Source organism: Hyaena hyaena, unplaced genomic scaffold (assembly GCF_003009895.1).
Source record: "Hyaena hyaena isolate Hyena2069 unplaced genomic scaffold, ASM300989v1 scaffold_17, whole genome shotgun sequence".
Lineage (NCBI taxonomy): Eukaryota > Metazoa > Chordata > Mammalia > Carnivora > Hyaenidae > Hyaena > Hyaena hyaena.
In genome coordinates, this window is record NW_024080648.1 from 4,616,186 (window position 1) to 4,621,997 (window position 5,812).

Consider the following 5,812-nt stretch of genomic DNA (forward strand, 5'->3'; position numbering starts at 1 on the left):
CGTATAGGAGGATTAGGAGGAACTTGACGGAGGAACAAGGGGGAGAAGAAGGGCGGAAATGGTGGGGGAAAGGGAGAGAGGCAAACCATGAGAGACTCTTGAATGCTGACAAAAACTGAGGACTGATGGATGTGGGGGGGGGAGGGGCATAGAGGAGGACACTTATGGGGACGAGCACTGAGTGTTATGTGGAAACTAATTTGACAATAAACTATTTGTAAAAAAAAAAAAAAGATTGTCCTTTTCTTTTAATTTTACTAAGATACTTGTAGATTGATCCAGACTGTATCAGTTTAACCCTTTGTTTTCTTTCCCTTGCTTTTGTCCTTGGGCACACAGGAGTGGCTGAGGAATATCACCTATTTCCCATCTGGGCAGGGGGTGGGGGTGAGGGGTGGAGGGGGGTGGGCAGTGGTAGTTGGGGGTTGTCAGTTTGCCTTTTGCTCCGTTATCAGTGTTATCAGTACCATTACTATTAAGAAATTTTCAAGGCTCCTGGCCAACAAGTAAGAAAGAAAAAGATAAAAGGGGTCTAAGGGCAGGAAGGGTAAAACTAAAACATTTGTTGAAATAGTTATTCAACTTAGAAAAAAACCAACAGAATAAAAAAAATGATTAAAGCTCATAAGAAAATTTAGACAGTAATTTTTTTCCACCCCGAATAACCAACCTAAACTAAAAAAAATTGTACCATTCATAATAACAACAAAAATCATAATCTAACTAGGAATTGATTTAACCAAGAATGTACAAGACTTTTATGGACAAAATCATAAAATGTTCAAGACATACAAAATTATCTGGAGAGTTGTATTTTTGAATAGGATGACTTAATATTGATATGTCTGTTCAAATTAATCTAGTAAATTCAATTTTAATCAAAGATTTCTGTTGGAATTTTGAGGACCGATAAATTTGTCCTAAAATGTATGTGAAAGACCAAAAATCCATAAATAGCTAAGTCAGTCTTGAAAAAGAGCAGTAAAGAGGAGGAGGTGTTTTTAGAAGTTACTGTTGCAGGCATGGTGCAGGGCCAAGCAATAAAAGCCAGCGTGGGAAAGGTGTAAGAACAGACACTACCAATGGAACAGAGCAGGGTGCTCAGATACAAAGGTAAACATATAGAACAAAACATACAACATGTGACACCAGGCGGCAATGGGCAAATGACTTAGAAACAAATTCAGTTCTGCAAAGCTCATGTATTTAGTCCAGCCTGGAACAATTTACAAATTCCAGTATTTAACAATACCTGTACACAGATCTATCATCGACAGCGGGCTAATCCAGGGACACAGACCTATCACTGACAGCGGGCTAATCCAGGGACACTGTACCTAAATGAAAGGTGGGTATATTTTTACTGGGGTTAACAAGAGAATAACCAATTCTTTTAGGTTTGTGCCATATCTTAAATGTTCACAGAGGCTTTCTTCTTTAGCTGTCCAACTAGGGCATGTATTTTCTTAGGCAGAAGGCACTAGTATCAATAACATTTCTCCCTTAATGGTATGGAAAAGTAACAACAAAGTCAGCATTTAAAAACATTTGTGTTTCCTACATGCAGATATTATACGATCAAAGGAAAGTATCAGACGCTGGTATTTCTTGAACAGTCCAGACATGTTCTCAGCTTAGGGCCTTTTTACTTGTTGCTGGTTCTGCCTGAAATACTCTTACCTAATATCCTCACAGCTTATTCCCTCACCTCCTTCAGGTCTTTGCTCAAATAGCGAATCATCAGAAAGACCTCCCATAACCACTCTATTTCAAATTGCAACCCCCTCCCCATACAGATACGCCCCAGTCCCCTTACCTGCTTAATTTTCTCCATAGTGTAAACATATCGCTCATTTCTTTTGTTTATTGTCTTTTTTTAATGTTTATTCCTTTATTGAGAGAGAGCGCGGGGGCGCGGAGCCAGGGAGGGCAGAAAATGGGAGACAACAGAATACAAAGGAGGCTCCAAGCTCTAAGCTGTCAGCACAGAGCCAGAAGTGGGGCGAATCCGTGAGCCCGGAGATCATGACCTGGGCCTGTCGGACATTTAACGACTGAGTCACCCAGGGCCCCCCATCTTTTGTTTATTGTCTAATTGCACTTCTCCAATGTAAACTCTGCCAGGGCAAAGGGTTTTTGTTAATTTGTTCAATGCTCATTTCTGACACATAAAAGGTGCTCAATAAATATTTCTTGAATGAAAGAATGGTTTTGGTATCTTTAGATACAAGCAACAGTACTAATGTATAAACCCATCATTTGCAGTGCCAATAAATTATCACTCCTTGATAGTGAATCTTTAACAGTTGACACACATATCAAAAAGTTCAAGTGCAACAGTTTGTAACTAGTGCTTATTAATGTTTATGTAATGTGGATCCTGATAGTGTTCACTGGGTCATTTTCTTCTTTGAAAGAAACAGCATCTTCTAGGTGACAGGGAGATGAGATTAGGATTCTCATCAATTTCTCTGCAGTTTTGTGTCAGGACTCAAAGTCATAGCCTAAAGAGAAAATGAATAAATCTGGCAGAAAGAGATTATCATTTCAGTTGTATCTTTGAAATCTTTGTAATTTCTGAGCTTATAAACCTTAGTTTGTAAACACAAAGGTAAATCTGTAGTTATGAGGGAAAACATACAGTACCACTAAGGAGGAGGCAGGTGATATCAGAAGTAACAGATCTGTAGATTTCCAATTATGTCCCTTTCTCCGGTAGGGAAGTATGTGTCTTCACCCAAGGCCACGTATCTTGAAATTACCTTGTATTCTTTAATTAGTTTTATAATAATGTTGAATAACAAACTGTTGCAGGATTTTTTTTTAACCTCAATACCTGGGATTCGCTGTATTTTTGCTTCGAAGAATGAAGAGGTGGACACAGAATGAATAGCAGGCAAAAATTTATTAGAGTACGAGATCATAAAGTAAGAACAGTATGAAAACTCTTTACAGAGAGTGGATATTTGAAAGTGAATGCCCATGGACTTATAATAGGCAAGAGTCCTTATTTTATAAGGTTCTGGCTGTCCCCCCAACCCCCTTCCCACACCCTTTGATCCTTTTCAGGTCCTAACCTACTGGCTTGGTAATTTGAGGTGCTGGGCTGTTCATTCTCAGTTGGCTCATTTCCATTGTATGAGGGGTGGTCTATGTCTGTATCATTTCTCATAGGTCACACTTTTTATAGGCTACTACTTATTTTTAGTTCGGTCTTTTGTCAAATTCCTGAGGGACTCCTAAGGGAGAGTAGGTGGTGTCTGTTACATTCTTAAGAGGAACCTCACGCCTGAGGAGGTTTGCTGTGGTCAGACACTCACAGCATTGTTCCAAAAAATAAGTGGTTTTCCCCACCCTGGGTCCTCAGATCCTAACCTCTGCCCACCGAATCCCATCTTTTCCTATCATAAAACCACCCCAGTGGCTTACAATAAGCAATTATTTTTCTTCCTCACAGGTCTGCAAGTCAACTGGGATGACTCTACTTCAGGATGTGGTTTTCCTGGGCTTGTTTATCCGAAAAGTCTTTGTTTCACTCTGCTGAGTATAGAATTCCAAGCTGACAGTTGGTTTTGTTTTTGCACTTTACAGTTATCATTCCATTCCTTTTGGCTTGCGGAGTTTCTAATGAGAAGTCCATAAAAATTCTTATTGTGTTCTGTGCCTTTTTTTCTCAAGCAACTTTTAAGATTTTTCTCTTTATCACTATTTTTCACCAATGTGATTATGGTGTGGCCTGGTATGGGTTTCTATTTATCAGCACCTGGCTGTGGCAAGGCCCAAACAGACGGAGTTAGGCCAGTTGATGCTGACAAAGTCCAACAACAGAGAAACTAGTGGTGGTGAAATAAGAAATTTAAGACCGACTCCAGGAGGACAGTGGACTAGCATCTCAAAGACTGCCTCCAAAGTGCTAAAAATACTTAACAGGGTTTATATATAGAAAATGTGAGACAAAGGTCAGTGAGTACATCCAGGTTGGCAGTGAAGGTCAAATTGCTATTTTTGTCTCTTGAGGTCAATCATGGGTCGGGTCTTGCTGGGTCAGTGCAGTCCTTATTGCTCAAGCGGGTAGTTTCAGGTCCCATCTGGGAATACTTTGCCCTCAGGGTTTTCTGCCTAAATTAAAAGATAAACTGGAAAGAAGAACTTAGAAAGTTTGAGGTCAAAATGGAAGCAGTTGAAGTCTTCTCCCAAATGCATGTATAGCCTCTTTATATTGTCCCACAGGTCACAAAATGTGTCATTTTGGATTGCTACTACTTGTATGTCTTCGAATTCATTACTTCTTTTTTCTACAGTGCCAAATGTGGTACCCATCCCCTCTAGAGATTTATTCATTTTTGAGGGGGAAAGAGAGAGTGAGTGCATTCGCCCACAGGTGAGAGACAGAGAGAGAGAATCTGCGCTGAGAGTGCAGAGCCTGACACTGGGCTTGAACCCATGAACCGTGAGATCGTGACCTGAGCCGAAAGCAAGAGTCAAAGGACATTTAAGTGAGCCACCCAGGCACCCCCCCACCCCCTACACCAAGAGATTAAAAATTTTTTTCACATATTTTTCATCTCCAGAAATTTTATTTGCTTTTTTTTTTTTTTAAACCATCTCTCCCATCATCTTTTTCCTTTAAATCATTGAGCATATTGAGTGCATTTATAATAGGTGTATCATTTCTGGATATGTTTCTATTGACTGTCTCGTATATTCTCCTACTTGGCAGGTTTATTAATTTTTAACTGGTGGATGCCTGATAGTTTCAACTCAATGTCCTTGAGTCCTGAGTTGTGTTGTAGTCTTTTAGAGAGAATTAGCCTTTGTTCTGGCAGGCAGGCAGGTTACTGAGCAGTTTGATCCTTTCAGGGTTTTAAGCTTTTGAAGAGTCTAAGGTAGCTTTTACTCATAGGAGACGACCTCACAACTAAGACGTAACCCTCTGGGTCTCAGGAGCGTAGTCAAGGGTTTCTCCACCCTGGCTGCGGGGAACGCAAACGAGTCCTAGTCCTGTGTGAGTTCTGACAACGGTCTGGCTTACTGTTCCCCATAATCGCTCCTGGGCCTTGCGGAGGTTCACACGACATACCCACTGTTTTTTATTCAGCTAAAGATTCAAGGGTACTCCCATGGAGATGCCAAAGCTAGTTCTAGAGCACTACTCCTCATCAATTCCAACCAGCTTGGCCTCCCCAAATCCCCTTAACTCCAATCCCTGTCTTTTCAACTCAATAAGACTGTCTTGTCAGTAAGATCTGAGGTCTTTTTTTGAGTTCCCCTTCCCCCCACCTCAGACTGAAAACCGCCTTTAGGCAGAAAGCCAGGGAGATAAAGGGTTCATCTTGTTTCCTTTCTCTCAGGCAAAACGGTCCAGAATTGCCTATTGCCCAAACGTCTGAAAACAGCTGTTTCATACATTTCTTTCAGCTTTTAGTAAGTCCAGACCCATTTTCTCTCGTCCAGAAGCAGACGTCTTACACTCCTCATAAAAAACAGAAGTTGTTTTACATGTTATTTGCCGCGGTTAAAGTTTGCCTCTCCTGCATGGCACCCCTCGGTTTTCTTCTCAGGAAATACGCTGACGGGATCGTGTATCTTGGCGGCATCTTCTAGCGACTAGTCTGGACTCCGGTGAGACGACAACGGGGCACTCGCGGGCTCGCCGCACAGCGACGTCCAACCCCGTATTCTCCCGCGCGCGCCTCCCTCCCCTTCTTCCTCCCACCCCGTCCGCAGATGCGCTAGCGTTCCGCGCGCGCCCGCTCACTGCGCCTGCGCGGCGTGCGGACGCCACACGCTCCCGGAAGTGGGAGGTGTCCGC